This window comes from Peromyscus eremicus, chromosome 17 (assembly GCF_949786415.1).
Source record: "Peromyscus eremicus chromosome 17, PerEre_H2_v1, whole genome shotgun sequence".
Taxonomy (NCBI): Eukaryota; Metazoa; Chordata; class Mammalia; order Rodentia; family Cricetidae; genus Peromyscus; species Peromyscus eremicus.
The window spans coordinates 9,162,497-9,178,065 of NC_081433.1; the positions used below are offsets into that span (position 1 = coordinate 9,162,497).

Genomic DNA, 15,569 nt, shown 5'->3' on the forward strand with positions numbered 1-15,569 from the left:
ATGTCCTCACATTCCCTGGCTAGAAACTCTTCTCATACCCCACACAAAGTCCATCTTATCTGGGTTTTTATGCAGCACCCACCATGTATCAGACATCCCTTTCTAGCATGCTAGACAGGATCTCAAAGTTCAGGTATTCTTTGGAAATGCCAATGAAATCCTTAGAAAAATATTCTGAAGTATTTACCCTGCCTCATGGACAAGAAATGTGAGATCAGGTAAGGTTATCTTGTCCTTTGGGTTTCAACCTCTGGATGATTCTTGCCATAGCTTTCTCATGTTGCCTCTCTGCCTCCTATCTAGCCCCAGTACTTTTTCCCCTTCCATACAGACTGTCCCACACTTCCCTTCCACAACCCACAGCCATATATATTCTCCTCTTATTTATGCTTCTGGCAGTAGATACAGGACCCATGTGTCCTCAGGGTGATTCTTTGCCCTGCCTGTGGATGAGACATGTACTGGTGTGTTCCCTGTGGTCAAGCCCGACCTCCACACATAGTCTGTCTTGACAGCTCTGATGATCAGGGTGGATACCCAGAGAGGTCTAGGTCACAGTTCCAAATGACTCTGGATTCTTTTCCTCTTTTACCCAAGCCCAAGTGTGGGGAGTGAGCTGCTGGGTTTTCTTCTCTACTGCTCTCCTCCTGTATGGAAATCCCTTGTCATTTGATATCATGGGGAAAGAACATGTCTTTGTTCTTCACAGCTGTCAGGAGAAGCCAGAAGAAAAGCATTTGCAGAGGGGACATCTTGCCTGTCCATCTCCCGATGTCGCCATTTGCACAAAAGGAGTAATTTAATCACATACTCGGAAGCAGAGTTGGGCATCATCTGTGAATCTGTAGCAGAAAGGGGGCAACAAAGGTGACCATGGACCTTGTCGGGTCCGAACTCTGTGACGTGGCCAGCAGTAGAGTGAGCCTCATTGTTCAGGGGCTGACTGGAGGCAGTACAGTAGGGTGATGAAAGCTTGCATGGTGAGTGGGACTCAGCCCACGTGGGAGAGCAGGTGCTGTGGGGACACACTACACTGTGGTGATCACTTCTAATATTTGTCCCTGAGGAAGCTGAAGCCTCACCCCATCATCCAAGGTCAGTTCAGGAGCAGATCAGACATCCTTTCTTATGCTTAACAATACTAAAGAAATCTGTTTGCTCTGGGAAGATGGCTTCAGTGTTTTTAGTTAAGTATTTTTAAATTATTTAATTACTCTAATTACACAGAAAATTGCATGCTTGTTGTAGATAATTCATTCAGGAAATAGTGATCACCACATGGAAGGTAATGAAGCTCTGCTGGAGATAACACCATCAGGATTTAGCTTGTGGTCTTCCAACTGTAAGAAACAGAAATGGACAAGTAAGTATTTTTGATGCATCTGAACAATATATACCTCTTTGTAGCATTTTCCCTACTAAGAGTGTATAGCAGATGTCTGCTTTTTATTCCTTCTCCTCTATTTTTATTACTGGTAAAGGTCTGTTTGTGTGTGTGGTTCTGGGAATTTGAACCTAGGGCTTCATGCAGACAAGCAACCCACCACTTAGCTATATCCCTATCCCATGCTCTTCCTTTTTGTTTGAGTCAAGGTCTTTAATAACTGCCTAGGATAGCCTCAGATTTTCTCTGTAGCCCAGGTAGACCTTTAACTTCTGATACCTCTGCTTCATTCTCATGAGTACTTGGGATTCGAGGCCTACACCACCAGCCCTGTCAACTGGTAGAGTTCTTTAAGATCTGATTTTTTGAGACTATGTATAAATAAACCAATTGGAAGAGTCATGATTCAGTGAAAACAAAAACAAAAAATCTCACGCCATTCACAAGTTAATGAAACCAAGTTAGCTAGTACTTCTACAGTTGCATTGCCCGTTAACTTAATGAAACACCCACTGATGTTCCCGTCTGACCCACACTCATTGTCGAGAGTCTGCTGAGTCAGCAGTTAGCCAGCCTCATCTCCTTACTCAGAGACACTGTTCACATTGCCACAGTCAGACAGTATGCAGAGAGAGAGTCTAAATCGGAGGTCTCCATTGGGTCCCTCCCCCAGAGATTGGGGAATCCCATGGAAGAGGAGGTGAAAAGATTGTAGGAATCAGAGGGTATGGGGAACATGGCCCACTGAATGAAGTAAGCAGGGCTCACAGAGACTGAAGCAGCAAGTACAGGGCCTGCAGGGGTCTGTGCCAGGTCCTCTGCATATATGTTGTGGCTGTTAGCTTGGTGTTTTTGTGGGACTCCTAACTCTGGGAGTGGGTTGTCTTTGACTCTTTTGCCTGCTCTTGGGACTCTTTTTCTCCTGTTGGATTGCCTTGTCCCGCCTTGATATGAGGGCTTTTGCCTTGTTTTATTGTATTTTTGTTTTGCCCTGTTTGGCTGTTGTCTCTTAGAGACTTCTCACTTTTGAAGGTAGGCAGAGGGGGCATGGGGAAATGTGTGTGTGTGTGTGTGTGTGTGTGTGTGTGTGTGGTGTATATGTGTATGTGTGTATGTGTGTGTGTGTGTATGTGTGTGTGTGTGTGTATGTGTGTGTGTGTGTGTGTATGTGTGTGTGTGTGTGTATGTGTGTGTGTGTGTATGTGTGTGTGTGTGTATGTGTGTGTGTGTGTGTATGTGTGTGCACATGTGTGCGTAGGATCTGGGAGGAGTAGAGGGAGGGGAAACTGTGCCAGGGATGTATTGTATTAGAGAAAAATCTTTTAAGTTAAGGAAAAAGTAAAGGATGGTGGCAAGTGTGCATGAAATATTCATCACACTGAATTTGTCGATATATTATATATTGAATAAAGGGCAAAGTTTAAAGTTTCTGTGCTGTGAGTTCTTCACAACATCAATGTTCACTCTGCAGACAATATGCACTCTCATCCAGATGCACATGTCAACACGTCAGCACACCAGTGCTCAGAACAGGAGACATGACTTAGCAACACATCTGAAATATGTAGAGAATTGTCCATCTGTCAGACCAAAGGCTAGCAGGGCTTTGTTAGCAGTTGTCTCTTTGCTCACAGTGCAGAATTGAAATGCTTATGCAGTTCCTTTAGAACCCAAGTGGTGGAAGCATAAACAGCTGAAAACCTGCAGCCGCCCTTACGTCCAACAGAGAAGCAAAGCTCAGAGAAAAACTGCTGTCCTGACCTGACCTGTGATGGGACACAGGGCCCAGAGCTCCGGAAGAGGAAGTACAGCCAGAAAACGTGGTTCTAGGAGATTATGGTTGGTAAAGCACATAGCTGGAGCGTGGACTGGCCATAGAGGGGAGAGTCTAGGAAGTGTCTCCACCTAGGCCCATTTCACATACAGGAGCTGATTGGAGTCTTGGGAGGACAGATCTGTTCATGCTTCAAACATCCAGAGCTTTCTGTTGTTGTTAATATGGCCTGCTGTCAATAGCAGTCCACATGGCCAATCCTAGTGAGTTCACAAAAGCATGAGAATGGGATGGAGGGAAAGACTTTCTCACATGAGGTGGGAGAGAAAGTTAAAAAAGAAACACTTGACTCATTTGAACAGCACAGCCCAGAACATAGGCTCACTGAACAACTGAGATACGACTATAGCATTATTGGCTAGTTAGCCTCTCCATATCTTACAGCTACTTCACAGTGTTCCTGTCTGGATACTGGAAAATAGAGCTGAAGGGGTTACTGCTAATTCAGACTTGGTTTGTGGAAGTGTCTGTAAGTGACAAAAAGATAATGGGAGAGACAGAATGGCCCAAGAGGAGATTTTAGCTTCTTAACTTAGTGTTACAGCAAATGTTAAACACAACTTGATTTCTGCATACCTAAATGTAGAACCACACATGAAAGGACTGTTTAACTCAATGCTCATCATATCCCATGTACAATAAAATAATACAAGACACACAGAGAGGAAATAGACCTCCCAAAACAATGCTTAAATATTGGAATAGGCTGGGAGATGACAGAATCTTTGGAACCGTCAGAATGGAAACACTAACTCTAGTGGAAAGGGGGCATGATCGCTAGGATGGGCAGGAGAGATGGGCCTTCTAAGAACAATCAGAGGGATTGTTTCCTGCAAAGCCTTTCATTGATGGAAATGAGAAGCAGCTCTAATGCCTCATCGGTACAATGAAGACTCAACCAAGGAGAGAACCAGGAACTTGGGGAGTGCCTGTAGATACTTTTAAACCAAAGAGCAAAGAAAATAAGATTGGGAAAAGCAGAGCAGAGAATCAAAGAGCAGTGTGAGAATGACAGAGGGAATAGCATAGGTCACGGCAATACCAGGAGGGGAAGAAAGAGATAAAGGAGTAATAGAAGTGTTTGCAATGAAAATGGTGTTCACTAACCACAGACCAGGAAGCTAGGTGGAGGTGCATCAGAGTCCAACTGTGGAAAATCAGAGATAAAATCATGAAAGAGGCACAGTGCTAAGGCAACAGCAGAAGGTTAACAATTACAGACATCTAGTCTTCAGAAACCTTGCAAGTGGGAAAGAGTAGAATGAAAGTCATTTAAAGTGTTGGAAGAAAACTACCAGTGTAGAATTTGTACAGAGATGGCTCTCTCCAACCACAGAACACTGTTCTCCGTAAACTCCCAGGGACTGCTCATCAAGACAGACCACACACACCTTAACAAGGTAAAAAAAAAAAGTGAAACTACATGGTATCTACTCTCAGACCACAACAGAACTAAACCAGAAATCAATAACAGAAAGACAGAAAATCCCCAAATGTGTGGATACTAAATCAAATACTTCTAAATAACATGTTAAAGGGAGGTTGGAGTCTCAAGATACACTTAAAAAATATACTTTTAACTGTTTCATTTCTTTCCCATTTCACAATATCAGTAACTAATACGGTTGTATTTCTATCTCATCCTTAGATTATAATACTTTTATGCTTATTTTTTTTCAGTGTCAACCAATGTATCTTAGACTGAAGGCACTTAAATATAAATTACAAGAACTTGCATGATGCCATGACTTTTTCTTACTCCTGTACATGGTATCACATTTTTTCTTCCCTATCCTTCTTCCTCAGACACATGGCTCTTATTCCTTCTCTACCACAGCCGACCTTTCTTCTCTTCACAAGGTGTTGCAGTGGTGACAGTCATCTTTTTAGAAGTACAAACCTGTTTGAGAACTTTTGCTGGTTTCTTCTGTTGCATTCTCTCTTACTGTAATTCATGATTCATGCTGAATCATTTTAGTGAATCAGTCTCCCAAGAACCTGGCATTTTGTCAATAAATACATTTATTTTATCAATAACAAATTTCCAAATAAAAAAATATTTTGAGCTAAATAAAAAATTAGAGAACTTACCAAAATTTGTGTGATGCCCAAAAAACACTGACTAGAGAAGAATTTCATAACGTTCAATACATATGTAAGAATTGAAGAAAGAGAGGGGAAACTGTGGTCAGGGTATAAAATAAATTTAAAAAAAGAGTTGAAACTTCTGCCTCAGAAAATATCAAATTCGACTCAGAATAAATAAATAAAAATAAATAATATGAGTTAAGAAAAACCAATCCTAAATCAGGAAGTTAACAAAGAAAATAGTAAAACAAAGAGCTTGCTTTTTGAAGAGTGAAAGTTTCTCTAAACCTCTCGCCATAGTAAGAAAAATGAGAGAGAAGGTGAAAATTACTAATATCAGAGATGAAAGAAAACTGCCTTCAATCTCACAAACATTAAAAAGATGTTAACGGGTGTTATGAATAACCCCGAGCCCAGATATGTGATGAAAGAAATGGGTGAATTCCTTGAAAGGCAAATCTAAACTTAGCCAAGAAAAAAAAAAAGATAATCTGAATAGGTCTATATCTATTAAAGAAATCAAATTAACAATTAATAACCCTTCAGAATAGCCTGTACCAAGCCAGGATGGGCTCACTGTTGAATTCTATCAAATATTCGAGGAAGAAAATCATTGCAGTATTATGCAATCTATTTGAGAAGACAGAGGAGAAGGAAGTCTCCTTCCTGCATCCTGTGAGATCAGCACTACCCTAACACCAAGCCTTGACAAAGATGTTACACAGCAGGAATATGACCAATTCCTACCTCTCCTGAGCACATAGGTGAGTGCCTCAACATATAACAAGTAAATCAATTCTAAGCATTTCTACATCATGACCAAATTGATTTATCCTAAATATGTAGGGCTGGCTTACCATCTGAAAAATCATTTGATATAATCACATCAACAAATTGAAGAATTAAAGTTATGCCAATACATTCATAAAAGCATTGGACAAAAATCCAATATTCATGCATCATCAATACTCTGCAGAGCAGGAGGGGAGGAACTTGTTCAAACTGACAAACTTATCAAAGGCCTGCAAACACCCTACATTTGGGACTGGAGCAATGGTTAAGAGGATTACCTACTCTTCCAGATGGCCCAGTTTTGATTCCAACACACATGGTAGTTGATAATCCAACACTCTCTTCTGACCTCCAAGGACACTGCATGCACAAGTAGGCAAAACTCCCATAAAAATTCCTACAGCTAACCTTAAACTTCATGGTAAGAAATGGAGAGATTTCTCATAATATCAGAAGTTTAACATTCCTATTTACCATCACATTGTAAATGCTAGATAGTTCAATAAAACAAGACAAGGAATGAACAGTATATAAATAGGGAAGAAATAGGCCCATCTTTTTTCACAGATGATGTCATTGTTCATGTATATTCTTAAAGAATTAGAAAAATGTTATCCTATACTTATTATGCAGTAGTAGCAAGGCTGCAAGACACAAGGTTATTGTGTATAAATCAGTTACTGTTGCAAATATCAGCAATGGAATGCTAGACTTTGGAATGAAAGGCACAAGATCAACATCAAATCTTAAGTGAAATATTTAAGAATAATTCTAAGACAATATTATAAGATCCCTAAGAGAAAAACTACAAAACTCAGGTAAAAGGAATCAAAGCTCCAAATAAATGGATCAATATTCTATGTTTATACATAGGGGGAGTCAATATTGCTAATCTGGCACTTTTTGTGTAGATTAAAAGGAATTTCAGTCAAAATCCCAGTAAAGTATTTTGTGGATATTGATAAACTGGTTCAAAATTTAAAAGAAAGGAAAAAAAGAATAGCCCGGTGATAAGTAGCAGAAATTGAAAAGCTATACTACTGTAAGTCTTGAACTATTCTGAGGTTACAGTAACCAAGCATAGTAGTCCTGGTGGCATAGACAAGAGGTCAACAAAACAGCATAGAGAGCTGGAAATAGACCCGTCAGAGAAGTGGTCCCCTGGTTCTTCAAAAAGGAGCAACCCAGAGGAGACGGAATGGTCCTCAAACAGTGCTGAAATAGCTGGACATCTGCAGGCAAAAGTGAATTTAGATATAAACCCTGAACACTTAAAAATGGATTAAAACTTATATGTAAAAGGCAAAACTGTAGAGCTCTGCAAGGTAACAGGAGCTGCTGAGGTTACCTGGTCATTGTGAGGACTTTCCAGGTACAATTGCAAGGGCTGTGAAAATTTAAAACTGGCATATGGAACTTCATTTTAAAACTGAAACTTCCTACTCTGTTAGGGACAGTCTTCAAAAAATAGATGACAAGCTACAGATAACACTAGAGGAAATACTTACGTATCACTGATCCAATAAGTGACTGATATCCAAAATTTACAAAGAACTCAAGGACCAGAGACTGTGAATTACCCCCCTGAGGAAGATGCATATGGAAAGATGTTCCACACCACACTTCAGGGAAATACAAGTCAAAACATTGAAACACCTCTACCTGCTGTCAGGTCCTCTGAGACCCACAGCAGACTTCCAGCTGCAGGAGGATGTGGAGCAGGGGGAACACTCACCTCCTGCTAGCCACAGTGCAAAATGATGTGGGTTGTTTGTTTCTTACATCTACCATTTAGCCAAATGCTCTAAAACTTTCATGTACAGAAAATGTGGACCATGAGTGTCTATAGCAGCATTGTAAAAATTGCCCAAACTTGGAAGCACCCAAGATAACTTTCAGTAGGTTACTGAATAAACAATGGCAGATCTAGTTAATTAATCAGTCGTAAAAAAGAAATTCAGTGTGGAGCCATAAAAACATGGGTGAATGTGAAATGTATACTCCTTGCAAAAAAAGCCTAAGCTTTAAAGGTATGTGCTATATGTTCACAAGTATGTGAAGTTCTTAAATAACAAAACTACAGAAATAGTGAAAAGATCAGGGTCTGGGAAAGGATGATATATAGGAAAAACACAAAAGCCCCCCCCCCCTTTGGTGATCAATGCATTTTATTGAATCAGCACACTACAAAAACAAATGAAAGTAAGAGACAGAAAATTAAAATACAGCCAAATTAAACTTCAGGAATTTTTCAGGTTATAAACCACCCATACACAAATATGCATGTACTACAAAATGAGGTCCTATTATAGGAAGCCTGGATCTGAACCTTTTGATATGGAAGGAGTCTAGGATAGTGAAGCTGTTTTGTAGGGCACTACAATGGTGGGCACATGTCATTGTATTCTTTCCCCAAACTGTAGGACACAACACAAAGTGTGAACCCTAATGGACACTTTGAACTGGAATTAACAATATTACATCAACACCAACTCTATTATCCCACCCTAATGAAGATGTTACTAATAGGATTGTGGAGAAGGGAGAGCAAGGTGTCAAGGAGACAAATAGAAACTGTATTTTCCCATCAAGTTTTTCATGATTCTAAAACCATTTAGTATAAAAGCTGACAAAAGTTGAATAAGCATTTCTTTAAAGAAGATGTACAGTGACCAGTAGTACATGAGAACTCCTCACATTTATCAGCATTGGAAAACGTTAAGTCACTTGCTACCCACACTAAAACAGTGTTTTCTGTTTTGTGGCACTGGGGTGGAATGGGGGCTTCATTCATGCCAGGCAAGTACTTCACTACTGAACCACATCTGAAGCTCTGGCAGTTTATAAAGAGCTGAAAAAAACAAATCATGGCTAGTGAGACTGTGGAGACACTACAGACTTGTCCATTACTAACAGGAATGCACAGTGGAACTAAACAGTCTCATATTTACTCAGTCTATTAGACATGGCATTACCACTTGTGATTGTTGATGTTGTCCATCTGACAGGATCTAGAGTCATTTAGAGGACAGACAGCTGTACTTGTCTATGAGGGAGTTTCTAGATTGGGTTAATGAAGGTGGGAAACCCTGCACTTACTGTGGGGTAGCATCACTCCATGGGCTGGTCTCAGACTACCTGAAAAGAAAGTGAGATGAACACAGCATCCATCTCTCTCTGTTTCCTTGATGTAGATGCAGTATGACCAGATGCCTCATAGTCCTCCTATCATGTTTTCCCTCCATGATGTACTGTACTGATAACTGTGAGCCAAAGTAAACCTTTCCTTCCTTGAGTTGCTTTCATAAGTTGTTTCGACAAAACAATGAGAAAAAGTAATGACTATGCCTTGTTACATAGCCATACCTCTCCTAGGCACACCCCAAAGAAATTATATCTAACTCACACTTGGATAAAATATCCTGGCCTATTTGAATTGTGTGTACAACTCAGATGCTCATTGCCTGATGAATCAGTAGATAAGGTAGGGAATGATGCTTCTGTGGCCTGTTACTTGAAATGGTATAGAATGTTGATTGACCCCTACATGGACAGCTCTGTAAGTACCACACTAAGTGAGAGCTCACAGGAAGGCACATCCTTGGTGGATTCCTTCAGATGGGATGTCAGAACTGGAGAGTCTGTGTGATGAGAGTAGATGGAGCAGTGTCTAGACAGGTTGAGGTGGCAGAAAAGTACCTGCATGTGTATTGGCTTCTTTTTTTATTGAGATTTTCTGTTCATTTTACATACCAACCATAGATCCCCCTGTCCTCCCTCCTCCCGCCCCCCAAGCCTTTCCCCCAACCCACCCCCTATTCCCACCTCCTCCAAGGCAAGGTCTCCCATGGGGAGTCAGCAGAGCCTGGTACATTCAGTTGAGGCAGGTCCAGCCCCTTCTTCCCTGCACCATGGCTGCGCAAAGTGTCTCACTATAGGCACTAGGCTCCAAAAAAACCGGCTCATGCACTAGGGACAGGTCCCGATCCCACTGCCCAGAGGTCCCCTAAACAGTTCAAGCTAAAGAACTGTCTTGCTTATCTAGAGGGCCTAGTCCAGTACCATGGGAGCTCCTCAGCTATTGGTCCACAGTTCATGCATTTCCACTAGTTTGGCTAGTTGTCTCTGTACTTTTTCCAATCATGGTCTCAATATCTCTTGCTCATAGAATCCCTCCTCTCTCTTATTGATTGGACTCCTGGAGCTTGGCCTGGGACCCAGCTGTGGATCTCTGCATCTGCTTCCATCAGTCACTGGATGTGGGTTCTATGATGACAGTTAGGGTATTCAGCCATCCAATCACCAGAGTAGGCCAGCTCAAGCACCTCTTGTGTATTGGCTTCTTTTTAGACTGATTTAAATGTCTTTAAGTTGACTATGGTAAAGATTGCTCAGTTTGTGGACACACTGAAAACTGTTGTGCTCTTTGTATGAATGAATGGTAGAGTCAGTTAATTATTTTTTAAAAACAAAACAAAACAAAAACCAACTTAAGACATTGGTTGGCAAACAAGACCATGATTTTATTTGTCAACAAAGTTGACCTTCCTAGCAATAACAGAAACTGCATCTTCCTTCCTTTATCTCCCCCTTTTCTACCCAAATTTTTATAGCTGTCGTGACCCAATAGGATGATAAGCAACCATAGACTACTTCTTTGCTCTATTCTTGCCCTAGATGGTCTCAAGATCCAGAAAAAATGAATATACACATTTCTTCACAGGTGAGTCCTGGGAGCAGCTTCCATGCTATTTGGTTCTTACAACAACCAGGTTGACTTGGGTTTCTCTGTACAGTTAATAGACTTTATATGCCAGTGGCTAGATACATGTCTCAGTCCCCAGAGGGGCCATGGGCAAAGTAAATCCAGGCTTTCTTCTGTGAGTCATGTAGCTAGAGTTTTCCTGCCTGGCCCACAGTCGGGACAAATCTCTCTCACCTGCCAGTCCCACAGCTGCTCAGACCCAACCAAGTAAACACAGAGACTTATATTGGTTGTAAACTGTATGGCAGTGGCAGGCTTCTTGCTAACTGTTCTTACAGCTTAAATTAATCCATTTCTATAAATTTATACCTTGCCACATGGCTCGTGGCTTACCGGCATCTTCACATGCTGTTTCTCATCGTGGCGGCTGGCAGTGTCTCTCTGACTCAGCCTTCCACTTCCCAGCTTTATTCTCCTCGTCCTGCCTACACTTCCTGCCTAGCCAATAGCCAATCAGTGTTTTATTTATTGACTAATCAGCAACACACTTGACGTACAGACCATCCCACAGCAGAGTCATGTTTAGGGACTTGCATCTGGTGGGCTACCTCATGAGCTGTAATAGTGAAAGTTTCAGCTCATGTCCAAGGAAGTAAAAAGTTGTCTGTTTTTGTGAAACAGATCAATTGGGAACTACCAAGAGAGCCTGTTAAATCTTAGGGACATGGGAAGCCTCTTTGGGAAAGAGTGGGGGACTGGAGTATTTGTCTTACTTATAATCTAGCCTTTATCCTTACCCTGTGGCTTTCAAAGGTAGAATTTTCCTCCTTAAATCAAAAAGCCTTTGGAAACAGATCAACTTTTGATGTACTTGACAAAACCAGATTCCTTTACATGTTTCAAGATAAAAATGCCACTGATTCCAGATGCTGGTAGCCAAAAGTGTGCAAAGTATCTTTTAACAAAAATAACTGTACCCCCCCCTTCCCATGATAATTGTGCCTCTCACTCACCAGCATGAATTGCCTTATAGAACATAACCTGAGAAAGATTCTGTTTAGGAGCTGAGTTGCACTCTAGATAGACCACCCCACTTTTTGGACTCTGAAAGGAGTCTGTGGATGCTACCTCTGATTATTAGTAGAATTTTAAATCTGGGGTGTTGGCAGCTCTCAAATACAGATGAATTCAGCATTATTGCCATCCTTCAAAAGCAGTCAAAATGACTCCGCAAAGGACCATAATGACAGTGAGAATCACTTCTAATGGGATTATAATGGCAAAATAATAAAAACATTAAGCAAATGGAAATTACAGCATTAAATATGCTGATATCCAGATAGTTGAAAAGTATGAGAATCCTGTTGAATATCCATCCACCACATGTAGAAGAGAGTGTATGACTGGGCCTGGTAGAGGAGCAAAAATAAATGGCTTGTCATTTTATTCTTTTTCTGAAAATTTTCTTTGGCTAAGATTATAGAGGATACTTTCTTCTTCATGTACATGAGCATGGAACTAGAGAAAGGACCCATACAAGTTTTGTGATAAACTTATACTTGAAAAAGCACACGCTGACTTAATTTTTCTCATCAGAAAACACACAACTCTGCTTTGAAAGGTATAAGCCCTAGCTCCAAGAAGGACTGGGGTTCCTGGACATATTTCTATGGTGTGAGTCCCTGTTATTTACACCAGTGGGTCTCAACCTTCCTAATACTGCAACCTTTTAATACAGTCCCTCATGTTGTGGTAACCCCCAACCATAACATTATTTTTCTTGTTACTTCATAACTGTAATTTTGCTAAATTATAGATTGTAAATATCTGATGTGCAGCCCCTGTGAAGTATTGTTTGATCCCAAAGGGGTTGTGACCCACAGGTTGAGAACCACTAATCTACACACAATCTACACTTAAGACTTGCTATCTTAAGGCTGAGGTGCAAGCCTGTGCTTAGATGCATTCTTAAAGAAGGACTATGAGATTTGAGATGTGATACCTGGCACATGGCATACCTAAACAGTGCTTACTGTCTGGGGCTCGAGCACTTTGGAAAGAGTCAGCAGTATCATCAATGTGTGTGTTTCATATTGTTGCCCTGGAGAAGAAGGGATAGGCCCTGATCACACGGGCTACCTATTCCAGTAGCTGGATATATGGGATGTCTGGAGAAGAGCTGGGAGGAAGGGATGCAGGACAGTAGAGATCCTAAAGGCTGTGTTGACTTTTTTCTTAGGGACACTACATCTGGTCTGAAACAGGTATGGAGACATTGTGGCCTCAGCAGTGGGGAAAGGGCAACACCCTGTGTAGGATACCATTGTCACTGAAGCTGGGGCTCTGAGAGAAAAACAATTAGAGGCTGTGGCAGGGTCCTGTGCTGTTGTTCCCTTTGGGGGAGGGGGCTAAGTAGGTGCAGAGTCAACGACATAGACTCTGGGAGAATGTCGAAACAACAAGCTCTGTTTATTCAGGGTGAGGCAAGCCTTATATAGCCTCCACCCTACTGTGGGGGAAGGTCTGATGAATATGCATCTGCTGTTGTGACATGGCTGCCTCTCATTGGTCCAGGTCATCTCTAGATCATGTCTCAGCTGCTGTTGCTAAGGCCCTTAGGCAGACCCAGGTTGGCTCTCAGAAAGTATCTTTTTTACTGATTTGGGCTGGCTGGCCCTCAAGCCTCTTAGGGATGAGTCATCCCACAAGAGGCCAATGAGCAACTAGTGAATCTCAGTCCAGATGGGACACAGGCTACCTATGTGGTCATTGACTTTGACTCTGCAGCATGGCCTGTCCTCAAGAAAGGGAAACATCAGTGGGATCTTGGGACATTGATACATTTGATTCATGACCTGGAAAATAGTGCATTGGAGTGTTGAGGACAGAGGAACCATACTAAAGAAATGCCATACTGAGTAGGGAAGGTGTTTTAAAAACACAAAATTGATTGTTAAAAATTGATTCCATCGGTATACCAGATTATTCACTTCAACTGTTTCTAGTTAATTGAGAAGAAGATATAATCAACCTTGGTGAAGATCATGGAATTCTTTAAACAGTGGTTTCCTGGTTATTTGTTGACACCTGGATCTAATTTCTGTATTAGAATGACTTGTGGCCTGCCACACAGGATGACTTGAAAGAATCGACCCTGGAAGAATTGACCCTGCTGAGGTCATTGGAAAGGCTGGCTGCTTTCACTGTGGCCATTAGTCTTGCATCTCTTAAAGCCCAACACCATTGTTGCCATGAATTCTACACCCAGGGTATTCCACTTACCAACCTTTCCCTTAGGAGATGTCCAACAATATTCATAAACGCCCACATATCCAGAGATTCTGGGTAAAAACCCCACTGGTCATTGAACATGACACTCAGATTCTCATATCCAGGGATGAAACAGATCTCAGACCTTCAGGAACTGGGCTGCAAAACTAGACTTGTGAAACAGAAAGCCAAAGAAAATAAGATTTAAATGGATCATTTGTAGTACCCAAGGAAGAAGTAATGACAAGAGAACTGATTTGAATTTAGTAATGACGGAGGTGTTTTTTTTTTTTTTTAATTGTCTAAACCGACAAATGCAGGTAATCTCCAGTCAGGATTAATTGGAAGGGCAAAAGCCAAACCCCGCCACTGGGACTTGCTCTCACTCTGCCTCTCTTTGCTCAGGGTATGGGCACAGGGCAACTGCCATTCTTCAGGAAAAAAAAAAAAAGCACTGAGTGTTTGACCACTCCAAGAAGGACCCGAAGCAGAAAACAAATGCCTGTGGGAAATAGATAAGCTGGCAGAATTTCAGTAGTGGTTTTTGATAATGGCATTGAGCTCGGTGCCAGTGATGCCTAAGTCCTCTACTAACGTAATTTCCATTCTTGTCATGCAAAAGTAAGGGAAATATCCAGGAAAATGAGAACACTTTGTGTGTAGGAGAACTTCAGCTTTGAAGCTCACTTGGAAAAGTGAGCTCAGGAGACCTCACATGTTATAGGGACAGTTTTTCTAAGTACCATGATTATTCTGTGAGGTACACATTATCAGCAGACAACCCATAGCATTTTCTCTCACTGTTTGAATTGAAAAGAAATAATTTCAAGAAGGGCTAGAAAGGTGTTCAATGATTGAAAGTGCCTACAGCTCTTGCAGAAGACCTGGGTTGGGTTCCCAGCATCCATGTCAAGTACAACTGCTTGTAATTCCAGCTCTAGGGGATCTAACAGTATTTTCTGGATTCCATGGGCATCTGCATTCATAATGCACATACCCACACACAGACACTCACTTATACATATAACAAAAATAGTAATTATTTTTCAAAGAATTAATTCCAGGAGATCCCAGAATTCAGTGAAAATTCACAATGATCAAATATTTTCATTTTTTTTCCTCCAGAAAAATCTCAGTGTTTATAAGTCTTTTTGTTTTTATAATAAAACACTTTTCCCTAGAGATGAATGCCTACAATAATAATTCACTTTTATTGCATTAAGTCTACATGGCATGTCAAATATCATGAATAATGTATATGAATGAGCATTAGTGTCATCTGTCATCAGGACGCATAACTCTAATGTAAGTGTAGATGGAGAGCAGAAAGAGATAGTCATTGCTAACTTTGAAAACTAATTATTGTGTAATTTCATATTACTTCCATAATGCCCTGCTGTTCTCTGAAATACAAGTTACCCATAGTCTTCTGATCTTGCTCATGTGCTCTGTGTAGGGTCCTGCTTGTCAACAGTCCTCCATGCATGTTTGTGTTG

At 41.0% G+C, this 15,569-nt stretch overlaps 1 long non-coding RNA gene across 1 annotated transcript in view; it reads left to right on the forward strand.

Annotated features, from left to right (window-relative positions):
* Positions 1 to 15,569, forward strand: part of LOC131894402 (uncharacterized) — a 385,440-nt gene that overhangs the window by 160,390 nt on the left and 209,481 nt on the right. The gene's annotated exons all lie outside the window — the stretch shown is intronic.